Source organism: Mercenaria mercenaria, chromosome 16 (genome assembly GCF_021730395.1).
Source record: "Mercenaria mercenaria strain notata chromosome 16, MADL_Memer_1, whole genome shotgun sequence".
NCBI lineage: Eukaryota > Metazoa > Mollusca > Bivalvia > Venerida > Veneridae > Mercenaria > Mercenaria mercenaria.
In genome coordinates, this window is record NC_069376.1 from 10,925,933 (window position 1) to 10,949,539 (window position 23,607).

Genomic DNA, 23,607 nt, shown 5'->3' on the forward strand with positions numbered 1-23,607 from the left:
GTAATACTGGTAAAAATGTTGAAATATAACACTGATGAATAGAACGTGTCTTTTCTCATTTTAACGTTTATTTACCAAAACAAAACTTACAATTGTTTTGTCCGTAAGTATTGACCTGGCACTCATTAATCTTCGCCAATATTTTCGGGCGTTTTCGTTATTTCATGTGATATTCGTGTCCTGAAAATATCCAGATTTATCAAAATAATCAATTTAGAGAACCAAAGGCACAGTGGTGTAGTGGTAAGCTCTCCGACTTTAAAACACGTTACCATGAGTTCGGATTATTTTCTAACCATTTTTTTGTTAAATATAACTCCTTGTGTTTGTATTTGTATCTGTGATTATATATTTTTTATGAAACATTGCATTTTGTATCGCTAACAACAGTTCCTTGAATTGTCCGTTGAATGAATGAATGCTTGTCCGGTCGTGAAGATTTTAAACGACATTTTATAGAACGGTTTTATGTACGTAGAAGAATTGTAATCGATAGCAGAGTATTTCGTTGATAAAGCATGATAAGCGTGACAAGTTTCCGTCTTTTACAGATAAAATCGTAAAAAAACAAAAAACAATTTGGTCAGACAGAGGACTCGAAAACTCAATACTGAGATTAGTGGCAAAACGCTTTGTCCGCACAGCTATAGCTACACATGATACGTGATGGTATATAATTGGCTTTTCAATAGCTATTTCATTGTTTGGGTTCGTACACCGAAAATTAATTTACGGAAACATACGAAATATTCATGAGTGCCAGGTCAATACTTACGGACAATACAGTCCGTAAAATAAACAAACGTGTGTGTATACATGGACGGATCCAAACATAAATAATAATATTGGGTATATCTTATTGCAACACGTCTGTCAGTCCCGATAGCTCAATGGTAAAGCATTGGTGTTTGAAATATCGAATTTTGCGGGACATAGGTTCGAATCGAGGAAAGTGATTTTTGTTTGTTTGTTTGTTTCTCTTTCAGTGTAACCACCATAATCATTCATTTTTCCTGGAATTAATTTAAATAGAAATATTATTGAATTAATTTCTGTTTAAAGGGGACCAGGCATCAGCTATGTGTAAACACATCGTATTATGAATGCATAGTCACGAAAACACTCGGAAATTTCGTGCAGGTTAGATTCCTCTCTGGTATATTGCCAGTATTAGTGTAGTCAACATGTCCGAGACGTCCACGTCGTTTTTGCAAAGAGAAACACTGTTCAGTATAAGAATGATGCTTAATGCATACTACAAACTATTCTGAAGGTTATTTCAAGCATCATCATTTTTTCCATATTTGAGTTCGTTATTGTATACCAACTGTCCATAGTGCTGTTTTACTGCATTTTGAGTATTTTCAATTGTCTTTGAAAAAAAATGTAATTAAAACATAGATAAAAAGCAAAGATTTAAAAAAGGTATAAATCACGGTGGGATTCGAACCAACGCGACAATGGAAATATAAAAGAATCGCACTTGTAAGGCTAACGCTCTAGGACCGGTACTAATTTTCTACTTTAAAGTAAGCGTTCCAGTTAGTAGTATAATTTAAAAGTGTGTACTTAGATAGTGATAATTATCGATTACTCTCCTGACTTGGACTCGTCCAAAACGTCACTCTGAAGTTATCATACACGGACTTGTATTAACTTTTATTTACTGTTGTCAATTCTCTGAACCGTACGGCGGCGACAGTCATGAAATTTCGACAGAACGTGAATCCCATTATTTTCAGTAGAATGCAATATTTTGAAAATCAAATCTGTGATACTGTTGACAATATACTGCTATTTGCTTGGACTGTGCCCTCGTGAAATTATCTAGTACGATGCATCACCGGCCTAGTGGTTATAACACACAAATAATTGTTGTTCTTTATTCTATATAAAATTTACCTATTTCCAATGGCAACAGCACACATCAGGACCTATTTTAAATGTCTGTAACCTACACTTTTTCAAGAATATTGTCAGTGCAAAACAAAAAATAAAAGAAAAGTGAGGGCTATGTTTGATGCAAGAAAAAATAATTTCAGTCAAACACACAAACTGCAAAATCAGCTAAAATGAGACCTCAAATTATACTAGTTGTGTGTGATCTAAGTTTCCATGAAAAATGTTGTCATGTTGTTATTTCATTATGAAAATGCTACCTACATGTCAAGCATAGATCTGTCATGTGCACTTAGAAAACAAATGCAAAGAAAAGAAGGAAAAAAGCTCTACAGAGCAAAAAATCTAAGAACTATTTGTATCCGCCATTATGCGATTACCATTTTTTCGCGCTATTTTCTATTTAGTGTCTGTATGCCTAGTGCATAAGTAGTGTTAAAACACTGTTCTGCTATGAACTATTTCGATTCTAATATATCTTTTATCATGTTCATTGTAAACTTTAAATCCGTTTGATAGAACTGTTTCTTGTCACATGTACGGCGCCAAATGGTCCTTTGTTTATACACGCTAGGACCGGAAATGGTAACACGTCTGCGGAATAGTTCCATGAGGGCGCAAATGATGGCAAATTACTCTGACAGCTAATAGCCAACTCCATGTGTGTAATGAATTTATCAAGATACAGTCCATAATATAAACAAACGTGTTTGTAAACATGGGCGGATCCAAACGAAAGGGGAAGAAGCATTTTATAGAAATATTTCAATGGCAAAATACAATACATATCCATAGACCTAACCACCCTATGAAACGGGCCAGTCTATTTTATAAGTGCAAGAACACGGCTGACCCATTTAAACGAGCTGTAGTTGTGTTATGTGACATTTTGTTTCAAACATTTTTTAAAGTAAACAATATTTCATCAAAATTGAAGCGCTATATTGGATGCGTACCTGACGCTGAATATCACGTCGACGTGACGTCAACTTCACATAATATCGTTGTGATGATTTAAGCATTGGTAGTCATATGGGAATAAACTATTTAGTCTGAAATCGGAGACAAGTTTATGAAATTGCCCGGAAAACTGATTATACAAACCAATTCAATATGTCGTTAATGTTGTCGTAAATTATCATAATCTTCTTCTGGTAAGACGTTTTTATTGCATACTTGAGAGATATCACAGCCAGTGGTTTGTCGCTGAATACAATCATTAAGTTTTTTGATGTTTTTGATTGATGTTTTTTTTTTGTTTTGTTTTTTGTGTGTGTGTTCAAGTGGAAATTATAAATCATTTATTTTTTCTTTTTAGATATATATTATCATTTAGAAATTTTCGGCGAAATGAACGACAAAATAAGATATTAGCAATTCTTGACCAGCAAGCGGGGATAATATAAATATGCCTGAACTCTCCCGTCTTTCCCTAGGGGAAATTTTTGTCTAACATAGCGTGCTGTAGGTGACGTCACATAATATTGGCACCAAATCTATAGATCTATGTGACCATGATCTATTTTGAGCCTGATGGGCAAGAAGTATGATATTACACGCCCGCCTGTATAAAACAGTTTTTTTCCTAACCCTCGGGACATCTTGGATAAAGACACATCGCTAACGCTCATTTTGTCTTTCCAAACTGACTCTCGGGTAGTGAAAAACACATGCATGTTGCACTGGTAGATATGTAAGATCCTTATAATCTGTAAACCGCCCTAGCAATTCATTACTAATTTGCAGATCCATTTTATTTTGCTTGAACTTAAACAAAAAAAAAATCTTATTTCATATTTCATTCCGTTTGTAAACAGGGTTATATTATAATTTTCACATATTTTGTTGCATTTAACTTTGAAATCAGCTACGTGACTTTAATATATGGAACAACAGTTTTACTGTAACGTCATTTAGGAAATGTTCTCCCTGACTACATGAGGATGTCGTTAAAACAGCGGCCCGTTTAAAGGAATAAGGTCAGTCATATGGTCGAAAATGTTCTTCCGTGGTGAATCGAAAGAAGTCCAAAGCGCAATTCGTGTATTCAATCACACGCTTTCACTGCTAGAATACAATCTGCATGTTTTTTATGTATACCCCATATGGTCAGTTTTGTACATCACTAGGACCTCTTCAGTCGTCTATTCTCTTTTCATTTTTTTTTGTGTGTGTATTTATGATAGAACTTGTATGAGAAATTGATGTAGAAAGAAACGTATTCAATAAAGATACATTAAGACGACATGAAGTTGTCGCTTTAATATGAAACAATGAGGATTTGAATTACCGACCTACAACCTACAGATCAGATATTTTGAAAAATTAACTCAAAGATGATTTAAATCGCGCAAAGATGTACGATAAGCAGCAAGGGCTATCTGAAAAAGCATAGACAATTCAAATTGATTATTTTTTCAAGGAAGGCATGTAACGACTACAATCAGTTCTCTGTGGTCAGAATCGATGCCGCCGACTTACTCGATCACCGGCGACAATCGGAACACCTCTGATAGATAGTACAGAGCAGTGAGGGAGAAGCCAGAGAAAAGTGATAACATCTGGGGTACTAGCTGGTCTGTAATACAATCTTGAGATATTTACTAAATTGAATAGAACCTTCATTTGCCAACTCTTTGTTTTCTCTGAAATGGAAGGACTAATTAATGCTTGGTGGAATTTTCAATCAAACTGATCAACTCCTTGGAACGACAGTATGGCACATAGTGTTATGTAAAAAGCGTCTTCTCATTAGTAATCTGCTTAACGCACCAGGTCAGAGAATGTGCTTTTCAATAACTCAGAAACGAGACAAAACGAATCATGTTACGTAAATTGTCTTCTGCAACACCCAAGAAATGGCGGGAAATGTAACAAACAAGCCAAACGTATCATACTAACATCTGTTACAGTAATTTGTATCTGAATTGTAGCTCCGGGAAAATATTGATATTATATAGCCGTTAAAAGGTCATAAGGCTGACGATGTGCAGTGTGCATCAGTCGCCGTAATCATAAAAGTCCCAAATGTTAGGAGCTTTCTGACGTTGACGTCTTGTTGTAACATCATTATGGCCGTTGAAAGGTTGCTAATTTGTTTTTTTAGATCAATACTAAAATGATGTTTACACTGTTGATGAAAAAGCAATACAAAGGATACTAGATTTTGGAAAGTTTGAAAACACAAAGATAAATATGAAGAAAAGGTACATAATGAAAAAGTCAATAAACGTACTGGCCGTGATGGCAGACTTTTTAAAATGACTCTAGAGCAATTATTACACTTGATGTGTCATTATGGCATGAAGAAATTATCTAGACGTATATAAACCCCTTATTTATGCGAGGGTCTTTTTATCTTGCTTTATTAGATGAGTTGAAATAATAATAATTATAATTCGCGGTTCTGTCCATTATAATATATGAAATTAATGAACAAAGACACGAATACATCATTTTTTACCACACATGAACTCTTTGCAGAAACATCAACTTAGAGTTTCTTTTTTATAGACACATCACGTCGACCAACGTCTTCTGCACTGAAAATGAGGCCAGCTTAAAAATATTTCCGTGTCGCAGAAGTCAAAATAGATTCCGCCAATGGAGTGATTTATTTTATATAATTTTGTATAGGAAAATCGTTTTTTTCTAACGCCTCAGCGATGTGACATATACAATCCTGTAAAGTTCACCTATCTGTTTCTGATTGTTTGTTTTGGGTTCAAGGCCGTTTTTCAGAATTTCGGTCATGTAACGGCGGGCAGTTAACCTAACCAGTGTTCCTAGATTCTGTACCAGTCCACGCCTGTACTCCGCAAGTAACTGCCAACTTCCCCACAGACACAATGGTTTTTATCAAATCGTCACGGGGAACATACGCCCGCCCGGGAATTGAACTCACGACACCGCAATTCGTAGACCGAACGCTCTCTCTACTGAGACAACCCCCCCCCCCCCCTCCCCCCGTAGATCTTCTGTTTTGAGGATAAGATGTATGAGTCAAATGTTTAAAGTTGCAGGAATGACGACAGACGTAAGTCGATAGACGTCGAACAATCCACATGTACAAAGTTCAGGTGAGCTTAAAATGAATCGAATTGTCATGAAAGAATTCTGTTTTTATTTAAAGTTGCAACATGATAAACGTTTCGGCATTTGATATTGTCAAAACACCACGTGTTCCCAACAGAAGCTAAGAACCGTACAAGACTAAGTATCATGTTGAAAATAATGCCGATCGCCGGACCTAAATTTGGTGTGACTGAAGATCTTGGAAAAAGCAGAAGCCCCCGTCCCTCGGTGAAACACATTAAAAGGAATACAAGAGATCACAGAGTGATCTTGGCGCCCACCAATGTGCCATTTTTGAGTGTTCCAAATTTCAAGACTTATTGACTACCTCAAGGTCAAATTTCATTTCCGTACACAACACTGTGCATGTGGTCCAAATTCAAAAGCTGTAGCTGTGAGAAATGTGAAAGTAGGTCACTAGGTCATGTCAAGGTCAAAGTTGTTCAGTACACAATCCTATGCATGTGGTCTAAATTTGAAGCATGTAGCTACAGAAATGTGAAAGTAGGTCACTAGGTCAATCTTAAGGTCAAAGTTCATTTCGGTACACAAAACTATGCAAGTGGTCCAAATTTGAAGGCTATAGCTTGAGAAATGTAAAAGTAGGTCACTAGGTCAAAATCGAGGTCAAATTCTATTTCGGAATACAAAACTATGCATGTGTCCAAATTTGAAGCCTGTACCTTCCAAAATGTAAAAGAGGTCAACTAGGTCAATGTAAAGGTCAAAGTTCATTTCGGTACACAAAATTATGCATGTGGTCCAAATTGAAGGCTATTAGCTTGAGAAATGTAAAAGTAGGTCACTAGGTCAAAATCATGGTCAAATTTATTTCAGAATACAAACTATGCATGTGGTCCAAATTTGAAGCCTGATACCTTAAAAATGTGAAAGTAGGTCACTAGGTCAATGTAAAGGTCATAGTTCTTTTCGGTACACAAAACTATGCATGTGGTCCAAATTTGAAGGCTGTAGCTTGAGAAATGTAAAAGTAGGTCACTAGGTCAAAATCATGGTCAAATTTTATTTCGGAATACAAAACTATGCATGTGGTCCAAATTTGAAGCCTGTACCTTAAAAATGTGAAAGTAGGTCACTAGGTCAATGTGAAGGTCAAAGTTCTTTTCCGGCAAAACAAAACTAGCATGTGGTCCAAATTTGAAGGCTGTAGCTTGAGAAATGTGAAAGTAGGTCACTAGGGCAAATTCAATGTTAAATTTCATTTTGAAACACGGAACTATGCATATGGTCCAAATTTGACGCCTGTACCTTCAAAAATGTGAAAATAGGTCACTAGGTCAAAATCAAGGTCAAAGTTTTTTCCAGTGCACAAAACTATGCATGTGGTCCAAATTTGAAGGCTGTAGCTACAGAAATGTGAAAGTAGGTCACTAGGTCAAAATCAAGGTCAACTCATGTCAAGGTTCATCTTGCCACTCAAAAATATATAAGTGGTCCAAATTTGAAGGCTGTAGCTACAGAAATGTGAAAGTAGGTCACTAGGTCAAAAATCAAGGTCAACTCGTGTCAGGTTCATCTTGCCACTCAAAATATACATGTGGTCCAAATTTGAATGTTTTAGTTATTGACAAGAACATTTTAAAAGCTTTTCCCTATATAAGTCTATATGAACCATGTGACCCCCGGGCGGGGCCATTTTGACCCTAGGGCGATAATTTGAACAAACTTGGTAGGAACCACTAGATGATGTTCATTACAAGTATCAAAGCCTTAGGCTTTGTGGTTTGGACAAGAAGATTTTCAAAGTTTTTCCTATGTAAGTCTATGTAAACCATATGACCCCCAGGGCGGGGCCATATTTGACCCTAGGGGTATAATATGAACAATCTTAGTTGAAGACCACTAGATGATGTCACATACAAAATATCAAAGCCCTAGGCCCTGTGGTTTTGGACAAGGGGTTATTCAAAGTTTTTCCGTATATAAGTCATTATAAACTGTGACCCCCAGGGCGGGGCCATATTTGACCCCAGAGAGATAATTTCAATCATATTGGTAGAGGACCACTAGATGATGCTTCAAACCAAATATCAAAGCCCTAGGCTCTGTGGTTTTGGATAATAAGGTTTTCAAAGTTTTTCCCTATATAAATCTATGTAAAATATAGAAATAAACAAAGGGCCATAACTCACTCATAAATTGTTGAACCAGTCTGATTTTCAGGGGGACACAACTAGGGTACCAATACATCATTCTGTTTGGTCAAAATCCCCCCAGTAGTTTCTGAGGAGATGCGATAACGAGAAATTGTTAACGGAAGGACGGACGGACGGACGGAATGACGGACGGACGGACCACGGATGCAGAGTGATTTTAATAGCCCACCATCTGATGATGGTGGGCTAAAAATCACGTTTCAAAGAACGCAGCTCCTTAAACAGAGACCCTCTACCACTGCAAGAATACAGTGTCCTTGCTGGATATATATAGATACCCCCTATCACTGCAAGAATACAGTGTCCTTGCTGGATATATACAGATACAATAGAGTAATAACGCAAGTCAAAACTCATTAACATCTATTTATTACTTCTATATTTTTTATAGATTTGGAATAAAATACTTAAAAAATTTTGATATTTCATTTGGCAACATATAACCATCTACAAGGTCATGCATAAAAATAGTCATGAAAAGAAATATACAAGCACATCACGATGTGAAATCAAAACTGTGATTGTGTAAAATCATTATACGTTTCATGAAATATTATCACAACACTGATACAGCACGGCCGTGCATATATAATGCTTATGATCTGAAACATAGTAATTGTGTTCATACACGGTCGACAAAAAAGGAGATGAGATGATTTATGATAAAGATAATGTATATTCATTAAATGTATCAATAATGGCATTATTCTTAAGGTGAGAATTCAACTCGTTCAAAACCTCCAGTACTGAACCCGCGCTGATTTGTTATCCTCTACACGTTCATCATAAATGTAGACATCAGATAAATGTTGTGATAGCATTTTGAATGGAAATAGTGTAATAGGCATAAGACACAAATTCAACATAAATTCCTTTAAAATATATGAATATATGGAACAAAACTATGTACAAGTACTTATATAACATACACATGCACGGATCATATAACTTAGTACTCAATAATCAGAAGAATATATCAGCTATGGAAGGTAATATCCGCCATAATATAAATAGCTAAAATACACAGTCATTGGAGACTGGTGATTACAATTTCCTGACCCTGAATAGAAACTTCTATCTGGTTAAATTGAATGTTGCAATATCTGACATCCACAATGAAGAGATATTACCTAAATTTTCAAATAGGTATTAAGTTCAAACGCTTTGGAATGAAGGTAAATGTATTTATTTCTCAAGAAAACAAGAGGACCATGATGGTCCTGAATCGTTCACCTCTTCCCACATGACCCAGTTTTGAGTATGACGTCGTTATTATTTGACATAGTGACCTAGTTTTTGAGCTCATGTGACCCAGTTTTGAACTTGACCTAGATATTATCAAGATAAAAATTCTGACCAATTTTCATGAAGATCCATTGAAAAATATGGTCTCTAGAGAGGTCACAACGTTTTTCTATTATCTGACCTATTGACCTAGTTTTCAAAAGGTACGTGACCCTGTTTTGAACTTTACCTAGATATCATCAAGGTGAACATTCTCACTAATTTTCATGAAGATCTCATGAAAAATAAGGCCTCTAGAGAGGTCACAAGGTTTTTCTTTTTTTTATACCTACTGGCCTAGTTTTTGACCGCACGTGACCCAGTTTCGAAACTGACCTAGATATCATCAAGGTGAACATTCAGATCAATTTTCATGAAGATCCATTGAAAAATATGGCCTCTAGAGAAGTCAAAAGATTTTAATAATTTTAGACCTACTGACCTAGTTTTTGACCGCAGTTGACCCAGTTTCAAACTTGACCTAGATATCATCAAGATGAACATTCAGACCAACTTTCATACAGATCTCATGAAAAGAATGGCCTCTAGAGAGGTCACAATGTTTTTTTATTATTTGACCTACTGACCTAGTTTTTGACCGCACATGACCCAGTTTCAAACTTGACCTAGATATCATCAAGATGAACATTCAGACCAATTTTCATACAGATCCCATGAAAAATATGGCCTTTAGAGAGGTCACAAGGTTTTTCTATTATTTAACCTACTGACCTAGTTTTTGAAGGCACGTGATCCACTTTCGAATCTGACCTAGATATCATCAAGATAAACATTCAGACCAACTTTCATACAGATCCCATAAAAAATATGGCCTCTAGAGAGGTCACAAGGTTTTTCTATTATTTGACCTACTGACCTAGTTTTTGAGGCACGTGACCCACTTTCAAACATGACCTAGATATCATCAAGGTGAACATTCTGACCAATTTTCATGAAGATCTCATGAAATATATGGCCTCTAGAGAGGTCACAAGGTTTTTCTATTTTTAGACCTACTGATGTAGTTTTTGACCGCACGTGACCCAGTTTCGAACCTGATCTAGATATCATTAAGACGAACACTTAGACCAATTTTCATACAGATACCATGAAAAATATGGCCTTTACAGAGGTCAAAAGGTTTTTCTATTATTTGACCTACTGACCTAGTTTTTGACGGCACGTGACCCAGTTTCAAACCTGACCTAGATATCATCAAGGTGAACGTTCTGACCAATTTTCATGAAGATCTTGTGAAATATATGGCCTCTAGAGAGGTCACAAGGTTTTTCTATTTTTAGACCTACTGACCTAGCTTTTAAAGGCACGTGACCCAGTTTCAAACTTGACCTAGATATCATCAAGATGAACATTCTGACCAATTTTCATGAAGATCTTGTGAAATATATGGCCTCTAGAGAGGTCACAAGGTTTTTCTATTTTTAGACCTACTGACCTAGTTTTTGATGGCATGTGACCCAGTTTCGAACTTGACCTAGATATCATCAAGATAAACATTCTGACCAACTTTCATAAAGTTCCCATGAAAAATGTGACCTCTAGAGTGGTCACAAGCAAATGTTTACGGACGCACGACGGACAACGGACACCGCGCGATCACAAAAGCTCACCTTGTCACTTTGTGACAGGTGAGCTAAAAAATAGATGTATTGACAATATTTTATGCAGTAGCGTTAAGTTGTGTCCATTTAACATTTTTAATAAAGGAATATTTTGTGATGAAGGAAAAGTAAATCTATTTGAACATGGAGAACATAAACATCGAAGGTACATAATATTTATAGGTTATATATCAACTTTGTACTGGATATATGCACAAGTTCTGCAGCGGTAAAGTCGCGCAATATCTTCCGCGAAAGAACGTGAAAATACACCTTATTTTTAATTACTCTCACCTGACTGAGTCCGCCTGTGATTATTATTAGCAATTATCATAAACGGGAATAATAAACAGGCATTTGAAAAATATGCAAACCTTTTTTTTAAGTGGCAACATTCAAGTTAACAAGAGGGTCAAGATGGCCCTAGGTCGCTCACCTGAGAAACACACCATAATACACCATAACGGTGAAAACATGTTTGACATAGTGATTTCATGGAAAAAAATGTTCTGGCCAATTATCATTAAAATTGGAGCAAAAACAAGTATTTTCCTTGATTTGACATAGTGACCTAGTTTTTGATCCCAGATGACTCATATTCGAACTTGACCTAGATTTTATCAAGGCTATCATTCTGACAAAATTTCATGAAGATCAGTTGAAAAATACAGCCTCTATCATATACACGAGTTTTTTTTTTATTTAACCTAGTGACCTACTTTTTAACTACAGATGACCCATATTCAAATTCAACCTAGATTTCATCAACGCAATCATTCTGACTTACTTTCAGGAAGATCAATTGAAAAAAAACGGCCTCTATCGCATACACAAGGTTTTCCTTTGATTTGACATAATGACCTATTTTTTGACCCCAGATAGCCCATATTTAAACATGACCTAAAATTCATCAAGACAATCATTCTGACCAAATTTCATGAAGATCAATTAAAAAATACAGCCTCTATTGCATACACAAGGTTTTTCTTTGATTTGACCTAGTGACCTACTTTTTAAACCCAGATGACCAATAATCCAACTCAACCTAGACTTTATCAAGACAATCATTCTGACCAAATTTCATAAAAAATCAATTGAAAAATACAGCCTCTATCGCATACACAAGGTTTTTCTTTGATTTGACCTAGTGACCTAATTTTTTATTCCAGATAGCCCATATTTGTACATGACCTAGAATTAATCAAGGCGATCATTCTGACCAAATTTCATGAAGATCAATTAAAAAATTCAGCCTCTATTGCATACACAAGGTTTTTCTTTGATTTGACCTAGTGACCTACTTTTTGAACCCAGATGATCAATAATCAAACTCAACCTAGATTTTATCAAGACAATCATTCTGACCAAATTTCATAAAAAATCAGTTGGAAAATACAGCCTCTATTGCATACACAAGGTTTTTCTTTGATTTGACCTAGTGACCTAGTTTTTGACCCCAGATGACCCATTTTCAAACTCGACCTAGATTTCATCAAGTTTATTATTCTGACCAAAATTCATGAAGATTAATTGGAAAAAAACAACAGCCTCTATCGCATACATAAGATTTTTCTTTGACTTGACCTTGTGACCTAGTTTTTTACCCCAGATGATCCATTTTCGAACTCGACCCAGATTTCATCAGGGTTATTATTTCTGACCAAAATTCATGAAGATTAATTGAAAAATACAGCCTCTATCGCATACACAAGGTTTTTCTTTGATTTGATCTAGTGACCTAGTTTTTTACCCCAGATGACCCATTTTCAAACTCGACCTAGATTTCATCATGATAATCATTCTGACCATAATTCATGACGATTAATTGAAAAATACAGCCTCTATCGCATACACAAGGTTTTTCTTTGATTTAATCTAGTGACCTAGTTTTTGACCCCAGATAACCCATTTTCGAACTAAGCCTAGATTTCATCAGGATAATCATTCTGACCATAATTCATGACGATTAATTGAAAAATACAGCCTTTAACGCATACACAAGGTTTTTCTTTGATTTGACCTAGTGACCTCGTTTTTTAACCCCAGATGACCCCTTTTCAAACTCGGCCTAGATTTAATCAAGGTAATCACTCTGACTTAATTTCATGAAGATCAGTTGAAAAATACAGCCTCTATTGCATACACAAGCAAAATGTTGACAGACAGACGACGGACATCGAGTGATCAGAAAACGCACCTGAGCATTGCTCAGGTGAGCTAACAACATGGAAAGTCGAGGGTGTCATTCGTGTGCATTCGATTTGTATTTACCAATATTATATAGCAATTTGTACCATGGCAGATAAAACCCACCATAATCATCTATAGTCACAGCATAAGTGTACAATATGGCATTTAAGGTAGTTGTGCACCTTTGGTAAACCAGACAGCTGCCTGAGTCAAGCCACATAGATTCAGGTATCGAACATTATCATGTGATTCATGCTGAATTACAACGTTTTGAGCAGATGACGTACGACCATTAGTAAAGATCACAATTCCTCTCCCCGAACACTTAGTACTTAAATAAATAAGGCAGTCTGAAAGACAGCTAAATCCCCCGCCACTGCTATGGATAGTGAAAGGGTAAACCTTTGATTTTAGCTGTGACCTTGACCTTGAACTGACATGGCTGACTCATGAATTCTGCACAACGTCTTGATGAGGTGATCATTCAAGGGGTTTAGGAGATACAGAGCTGAAACCTTTGACCTTCAGTTGTGACCTTGACCTTGAGTTGACATGGCTGACTCATGAGTTCTTGATGGTGTGATCATTTGACCCAAGTTTCATGAAAATCCTTCAAGGGGTTTAGGAGATATAGAGTGGACACCAAATGGAAGGCTCAAACCTTCGACCCTTAGTTGTGACCTTGACCTTGTGCTGGCATGGTTGACTCATAATTTCTGCATATCGTTCTGATGAGGTAATAATTTGACCCAAGTTTTATAAAATTCCTTCAAGGGGTTTAGGAGATATAGAGCGGACACGAAATGGAAGGATCAAACCTTTGACCTTCAGTTGTGACCTTGACCTTGAGCCGACATGACTGACTCATAAGTTCTGCACATCGCCTTGATGAGGTGATCGTTTGACCCAAGTTTGATGAAAATCCTTCAAGGGGTTTAGGAGATATAGAACGGACACAAAATGGAAGGCTCAAACCTTTGACCCTACGTTGTGACCTTCACCTTGAGCCGGCATGACTGACTCATGGGTTCTGCACATCGTCTTGATGAGGTGATCGTTTGACCCAAGTTTTATAAAATTCCTTCAAATGGTTTAAGAGATATAGAGCGGACACAAAATGGAAGGCTCAAACCTTTGACCTTGAGTGGTGACCTTGACCTTGAGCTGGCATGGCTGACTCATAAGTTCTGCACATCGTCTTGATAAGGTGATCATTTGGCCCAAGTTTTATAAAATTCCTTCAAAGGGTTTAGGAGATATAGAGCGGACACAAAATGGCAGGCTCAAACCTTTGACCTTGAGTTGTGACCTTGACCTTGAACCGACAAGGCTGACTCATGGGTTCTGCACATCGTCTTGATGAGGTGATCATTTGACCTAAGTTTCATGAAAATCCTTCAAGGGGTTTAGGAGATATGGACCGGACACGATTTTGTTACAGACAGAAGGACATACGGAATGACGGACGGACGCAGACCATTCCTATAATCCCTCCGCCACGGCGGGGGATTAAAAACACGACCCAAAGTTTTCTATTTGCCGAAATTCAATGCTTTTTGTATCTGTCTACAAATAAGTTTTTAATCAAAATGAATATACCCAAACGCACACGACTACCTTAAAACAAAAGTGCATTCCATCAGAAGTAAACCTATATTTAACGTATATTTATATATGATTGCATATGTCATCATCATCATCATCATCATCATCAACAGCAACAACATTTTCAATGGAATCAAATTTTATAGAAGCGTGTGGCATTCAATTATTGAACAAACAAAATTTCATCTATATACAGTAATAAAATAAAAATGAAATTTACATGATATTATGTAAAGTAACTTAAGTATCTTTCATTGAAAGCTTATACTCCTTCATTTCCCTAACATCCCTCTCATTCAATTCAACTCGCCCAATAATCTAACTACTGATGCTGCAATTGTCATGATATCCTCTCCATAAACATGTTCATCATATATTATATAGACATAAAATACTGTATAAACAGTTACAACGTAAATAAAGCAATTAACATATGTCATACATCAACTCATTATATACATATTATATGACATAACTATGTACAAGACATCAAAACATATGCAAATCCGCATATTTCACTACTTAATACATGGTTTCACGTAACTTTGTACTCCATTGACAGTAGTAAATAGCAATAGTCACTACATAAAATATTGTATGAACTGTATTTAATATGACATTTCATACAGTTCTGTGCCTATGATATTCAAGACTATTGCCCGACATATGTCATCATAAATTATTGTATGAACTGTATTGAATATGATATTCAAGACTACTGCCCGACATAATTTATATCATCATAAATTATTCTATGAACTATATTGAATATGACATTTCATGCAGTTCTGCGCCTATGATTACCAAACTACTGCCCGACATATGTCATCATAAAATATTGTATGAACTGTATTTAATATGACATTTCATGCAGTTCTGTGCCTATGATATTCAAGACTATTGCCCGACATATGTCATCATAAATTATTGTATGAACTGTATTGAATATGATATTCAAGACTATTGCCCGACATAATTTATATCATCATAAATTATTCTATGAACTATATTGAATATGGCATTTCATGCAGTTCTGCGCCTATGATTACCAAACTACTGCCCGACATATGTCACCATAAAATATTGTATGAACTGTACTTTATATAGCATTTCCTGAAATTCTGTGCCTATAATGAACCAGACTACTACCCGGGCCCGGTAAACGTTATCAAAAATATACACAATAAAGCCAATACGCGGGTAAACAGACAACTTTACTATTTCTCTTGACATAAGTATAACAAAAATGCTAACACTGCCTTACTAAGTGTATTTATTAAGCTTTAGATAAACGGTTGTTAAGTATGAATTCCTCTGTGATTTAGATAAACGGTTGTTAAGTATGAATTCCTCTGTGATTTAGATAAACGGTTGTTAAGTATGAATTCCTCTGTGAAGAATTAATGAAAACGGAAGGCAAGTTTGTTGTTTTTATGACAAGGCAACTCGGGCTAAATTCCGACACATACAAGGTTACATTCTACCAATTCATTTCATTCTTTATTTTCATATAAACCATAAAATATTCAGACCTCATTTTCAGCTCTTTAGAGCATTTCAGTGATATAAAAACCATATATTGTCATTTAGTATGACATGTCTTCTTATCAAAAATTGAAAATATTGATATGTTATGTTACATAAAAGAAAAATAATCAGTTCTGAGAAATATCACCCTTTAAAATGGCCCCAAGAAAATAGCCATATACTAGTAGCTATTGCACACGTATAAACATTTTTCTCAAAGAGTAAAACATATTCCAGGAAATTCATAGTGAAATTGCTAAAGATATTTTCTCAATACAACAAAAGCAATAAAAGTAACCAAAAATATAATTGTCACATCCTCATATGACTCATTACACCAGATTTCATAAACAGCAAGGAACTATATTTTGGACATGTAAGACTGAGTAGACACTTCCGGTTTGGTGTAATCAGTCCTTAAAGGAAAACTTTCTACACGCAAAAAAGTGTTACTTTCACTAACATTGTACCAGTAACCTAAATGCATGAAAAAAAAATACCAGTTTCAGTTTGATACAATCAATGTTCCATGTTTTTTACGCCTTTTTCAGTAACGTATGCTAATTTGCCAAATTTCCTTAGAAAAACCTGTTGCAAAATGATTTATGACCACTGTTCCTTGCCATAATCTATCATTTGTTTAGAGTACACTGCACTCAAATCACACAATTTTACTGTGAAATATACCTGAACTTAGCCCTGACACCTAAAATTTAGCATTATTTAGTCAGTAAACATGCATTTCTAGAACAAAATACACCATAAACAGTGAAATTAAAATATATTTAGTTTTTTCTACACTTTCTCTGCAAAATTGCACTGAAATTTTCATTTTCTATCATAATATGGCCAAACTAGCCCATTAACAGCCATGCCTAAACACGTTTCACATTTTACCCCTGCTCATTTTCTTGGTTACATTCTACCAATTCAGTTCATTCTTTACCTCATATAAACAATTCAGACCTTATTTTCAACTCTGTAGAGCATTTCAATGATATAAAAACAATATATACTCATGAAGTACGATACACTTTCTTATTAAAGATAGAATAATATCAACATGTTATATTATATACAGAAAAAATAATCTTTCTGAAAAACATCACCCTCTAAAATTGCCCCGTGAAAACAGCTGTTTAGCAATAACGTGTATGTCAAAGAATAAAATTTATTCAAGGAAATTCACAATGAAAATGCTCTGGATATTTTCTCAATACAACAAGCAATAAAACTAAGACAAAATATCACTGTCACATCCTCATATGACTCATTGTACCAGATTCCATAAACAGCAAGGAACTACATTTTGGATTACTTCACATGTTACACTGAGTACTCACTTCCGGTTTAATGTAATCAGTCCTACATGCTATTTTCTTTTTGAATTAAAGGTGTTTAAAATAGTAGAGAAATAAGAACAATAACAACTACAAAACCAAAAATAAAAAACTCGTGTTTTAATATTTATAATACGAGCAAACATCTTTTGTAATAAGTCCAGTCTTTTCAAAGGGAAGTAAATCTGCTGAAATATTATGTATAGTACAACGTCACAGGAAGAGAAGAAAGCAGATACAAAACAGATAATATAAACCTTTGACCTGCAAGTACATGTATGACCTTAAATTTTAAGCTAAGACTCTGCTAAATGAGCAAGACAAGTTATATCATTAAGGTAGCGTTTTACCTTTAATGAAAATTTATTTAGTAAATTTCTAAAATGCTTGAATTTTTTGTCATTTAAGAAATAATTTAAATCGGCGTCTGTTATTTAAATGTCCTTTAAATCCCTGAACAGATAAAACAATATAATACAGACATCGTGCATACATGTACAAAATATTTAGGTCACTATATGGAATACAATATTTAACAAATTATCAATAGGCAGTGACTAGGTAGCCGGTTCCGGCCACCATGACCCTCATCTTTAACCTACAAACCAAACAAAAAATAGAAAATTGTCCTCTTCAAGAGGTTCCTCGTGATCAAGAAAAGTGAGAAAACTAAAGCTGTTATAGTTTCCCTGTTCAAAAACGTAATGATTTCCAGAAATTATGTCAGGTCCCTGCAACCTTGACCTTTGAGTCACTGATCCTGAAACCAATGCCCAATTTCCTCAGATCTACAATATTCGTATGTAATTAGAAAAGCCAGTAGCTGTTACAATTTATAACTTACATAATTGTTTTTCATTCTCTGAGTCAATGTGACCTTTACCTTTGACATTTAAACGCAAAATATTCCTAATCACGCACAATGATACAAAATGGGTGAAACGCCCCTAATGCAGCGCCCAAGTTCCTTCCCGAGATAACATGAATTCCAAAATATGTAGGCACTTTTTCCGCCTAATTACTGTGATGTCATTGGTCATACTACGGAATATAACAAGTGTTCGACAATATGTGTAAAATATGACCATAGAAATTTTTGCAACAAAAAAGTAGTACTAGATGCGCAGAAGACTTGATTTACAAGTTTAAGATAAAACCTGATTAAATATGCATCAATGATCTATAACTGGTAAGGACAATATTCAAGCGAGAAGGGCAGGTTTAATGGCCTCTTACACTTTTGCACAAGTGAATCTTAGGGTGGTGCCAGTTGAGCTTTAAAGGGAAATAATCCTAAAGGTGAGCAAGGAAAAAGTATGGTTCTTTAATTTCTTACAATACTCTACACTTCCTCTAGAGCGTGCGTTAAAAGTGTTTTCTTTTTATAATTTGACATAAAGTCCTAGTTTTAGACCTTCGGCCTGGTATAAGACCTTAAGTAACCAAATTTCTGAAATCGACCTATATTTTTCAGACACAGAGACATTGACAAAGAATATGCATGTTCATTTAGAAAACATTGTTTGACCCCGTTTCACAATTAAAAGGCTCATAATATGTGTTATGTGCCGCATTTTTCATTCTGACCACCTATTATGTCTATTTCTTATTAAATCCTGTTTCAATAATTGTGTTTTTGTATTCTTGGCAAAGGTTTGAATATCAATTAACATCGTAGAAAATGTTATTTAATCCATCATTTAAGATTGCACACCGCCCCCAACCTCCCTTTATTGTCCAAACTGTAAATTCATGTGCAATATTGAAAGAGGAGCCATTCTAACATAATATCTAAATTGACAGCTGCTTTATCTATAAAATTAACAAGAGGGCCAAGATGGTCCTTGGTCGCTGACCTGAGAAACATTTCATAACAGTGTAAACATGTTTGCCCTAGTTATTTCATGGAAACAAATATTCTGGCCAATTTTCATAAGGACTGGACCAAAAAATGTGGTCTCTTGAGTTCAAAAAAGTATTTACATTGATACGACCTAGTGACCTACTATTTGACCTCATATGACCAATATTCAACCTTGACCAAATTTCATGGAGTTCAGTTGAAAAATATAGCCTCTATTGCATACACAAAGGTTTTCCTTGATTTGACCCAGGGACCTACTTTTTAATCCCAGATGACCCATATTCGAACTCAACCTAGATTTCATGAAGGCAATATGACCAAATTTTATGAAGATCAATTGAAAAATATAGCTTCTATCGCATTCACGAAGTTTTTCTTTGATTTGACCTAGTGACCTACTTATTGACCACAAAAGGCCCATTTTTAAACTCGAATCTGACTTCATCCAGGCAATCATTCCGACTAAATTTCATGAAGATCAGTTTAAAAATACAGCCTCTATCGCATACACAATGTTTTTGTTTGAATTAACCTAGTGACCTAGTTTTTAACCCCAGATGATCCATATTCGAGCTCGACCTAGATTTTATCAAGGCAATTATTCTGATTAAATTTCATGAAGATCAACTGAAAAATACAGCCTCTATCGCATACACAAGCTAAGTGTTGACAGACAGGCAGACGACAGACAGACGCCGGACATCAAGCGATCACAAAAGCTCACCTGAGCATTGTTCAGGTGAGCTAAAAACCTTATGGAACTTTAAGACGTTAGGTGACCCAATTTGAAGATAACCTACATTACATAGAGCAAATTCCTCGCAAAGTGCTATGAAAATCCGGTAGAAAACGTATTAATTTGGTATATCTATGATTTGACCTAGTGACAAAGTGTTTGAACTGAAATGAACAGGTTTTAAAGACCTAAATATTGTAGATGTAAACTTTCTGGAAACGTAAATAAATAAAGAATAGAAAATGGAGCATCTGGAAATTTAATTATGTTTTCAATTAATTCTACATATTTTTATGGTTTTTTTGAAATAGTGGAACTCTTGTCTGAGATTTCATCAAGGTCAACATTTTGACGTTTCATTAAAAGAGTTCCTTAAGTTGTTGACACCAGACGAGAACGGAAATTGGACGATCGCAATAGCTCACTTTAAGCATTTTATGCTCTCAGATGTGCAAACAATAATACCAATGTTTAGATCAAAACCACAGTTACATACTATTAATATGTATTCTTTTTATAAATAAAAAAACAAATAGTAAAACTTAAAACAACTTATATACTAAGCCGTGCCATGAGAAAACCAACACAGTGGGCTGCTTCAAAGCATATAGCTATAGAGAAACCGTTAGCGAACAGCATAGATCATGACCAGACTGCGCGGATTGCTCATACATACACATAACAAGTAAAACTCAAAAAAGTTCATATATAATACAAAATAGCTAAAACTTCAGACAATATATCTACCATAGTCTATCAACTGTATATACACAAGACAACTGCTATAATTCAGATAGCAAACACATATCTTCCTTAAAAATAGACCTATATACAATATTACAATAATATATGTAAGCTGATAATACCCAAGTCCTGTTTATCATATAGTCCGTAGTCCCCCTTTCTAGTAAATCCAATTTTTGTTGGTGAAAATATTATTTTTTTGTAACATCTATTCATTTAAATGTAGAAATACATGTACTAAGTGAAACTTTAAACAATTTTAATCAGATATATAAAATTAACATTCCATTCAGTAAGTAACTCCAACAATTTAACCATACAAGTATTCTCCACGTAGAAGAGTTTTCAGTTGTTGTTTAATCAAAGACTTTTTTCACAATCATATGAAACAACAAGAATCTGCGTTCAATAAACGCTTGATGTCCCCGGTGGCATCTTTGTCGATACAAACCAACCTAAGTCCAAAACGAGGTCAAGGTCACACTGAGGTCAGGTAATGTTTGAAGATGAGGAATGGTCACAGGTTTCATATGTACTAGTATTAATTCCTTGTTGTAAGCGGTATTAATAATGCTAGATGAAACGGTCCCATTTGGTTAACCAAGAGATGGCCCATATAAAGCAATCTAAGTCCAAAATGAGGTCAAGGTCAAACTGAGGTCAGGTATGTTTGAAGATGAGTAATGGTCACAGGTGTCATCTGTATTAGTATCAATTCATTCTTGTAAGCGGCATTGATGCTAGACGAAACGGTCCCATTTGGTTAACCAAGAGATGGCCCATATAAAGCAACCTAAGTCCAAAATGAGGTCAAGGTCAAGGTCAAACTGAGGTCAAGTGATGTCTGAAGATGAGGAGTGTCCACAGGTTACATCTGCATTAGTATCAAGTCATTCTAGTAAGGGGTATTCATGCTAGACGAAACGGTTCCATTTGGTTAACCTCGTACGGACGGACAAACGGACGAACGGACAGGACGATCATTATATGCTTCCCGCATCATTAGATGCCGGGGGCATAAAAATAATTCCTAGTTTTAACTTTTAATCAAAATTATGAAAAGTCCGCTACGTACTCTACAAGGTCTTCGTTTATACATAATTGATATTGTAACGGTCATATGTTCTTCCCAGTGAAATTATGAATGTCGTCTGCCAGAAACAATTAATTTTCTACAGAGAGTACATATAATATCTCTTTTTAGAGGACTCCAACTTGAAAATATTAGATGTTTTTGTATATGGCTACGGACTATGCAAACAAATACTGATTTTGGAAACGACATAAAAAACATGCCTCACAATATATTTGTTTCTTAGAACAAAATACATTTAATATTTAAACAATTCAAACAAAATCTATTTTCCTCGCCGTGGTATGTCAAACATAGCAAATTTCATTGTACATTGTGTATTCCATAAAACGGCCATTTCCAGACATTTTAAAACTAAATGTCCTAAAATAAGAATTAAACATTAGTAGCAATTATCAAGCTTTTTTTAAAAAAAATGTTGACTTCTGACAGCGCGCGTGACTATTTGAAACTCTTTCACATAATGATAATACTAACTAACGTACATACATCTGTACAAAACTTTAATCCAAAAGCGATTTGCGACAAGTGAAAATAAGACATTTCTTGACCAACGGGTGAAACACAATATAGGGAACAGTAGTGTTGCACATGGAGGTGAAAAAATAAGTTCTAAATTTTGGCAAAAAAAGTGTTTTTCTACATAGTAGAGTGCTTGAAGTATAAGCAGCTTAAGTGGTTTGCTGGTACTTGTATCGGAAATGTAATTTTTAAAGGCTGTTAAAATGCATATTTTTGCTGGTTACGGACACTACAAGTGGTACATTTTGTAAAATAAAGCTTCAAATTTATGATAAACTTGAACTATTTTTACTGTTTTGTAGGACAAACACATGGAAATACATAATGCAAGGAAAAATAGGACTGGGAAAGGTATAGATACTGAAAAAATGAAACATATTGTTGGATATTACTTTGTTGCTAAAAAACATGTATATTTCAAATCATCTGACATCTTCCATTTCAGTTTTAATGATGTAAACTTAATGAAAAATCAACACAAATTCTGTCTTTGTTGAAATAGAATGACAAATTAAAGGGAAAGTGATTAATTTTCAAAAAAATACTAAATATTGATAGATACAAGTAATTGGTTACGGACACTACAAAAAAGCCTCAAGAATGGTTTTGCATTAGATTATGTTAAAACCATTAAATCCAGTCATGAATTATTTGGTATAATGTTAAAAAGATATCTGAATGGAAAGTGTATTTAAATTTGATATTCTTCAAACAGAAATATACAACTTGCCAAATTAAAACCAATGAAAAAGAAAACAGAACAACAAAATCTGAAAACTTCCTGTTTTCATGAAATCTTGTAACTTAACAAGCAATATTAAGTTCTCTAAGTGATACATTATTATCGATACTTTGTATTCATATCACACAACACTTACACTTACTTACTCAAGAATGTCACTAACCAGAAAAAAGAAATTAAGTTCATGG

General features: G+C 35.0%; 1 protein-coding gene across 3 annotated transcripts in view; it reads right to left on the bottom strand.

Annotated features, from left to right (window-relative positions):
- The window catches only part of LOC123540684 (NACHT, LRR and PYD domains-containing protein 3-like), a 244,067-nt gene that overhangs the window by 205,949 nt on the left and 14,511 nt on the right, over window positions 1–23,607 (bottom strand). The window lies entirely within an intron of this gene.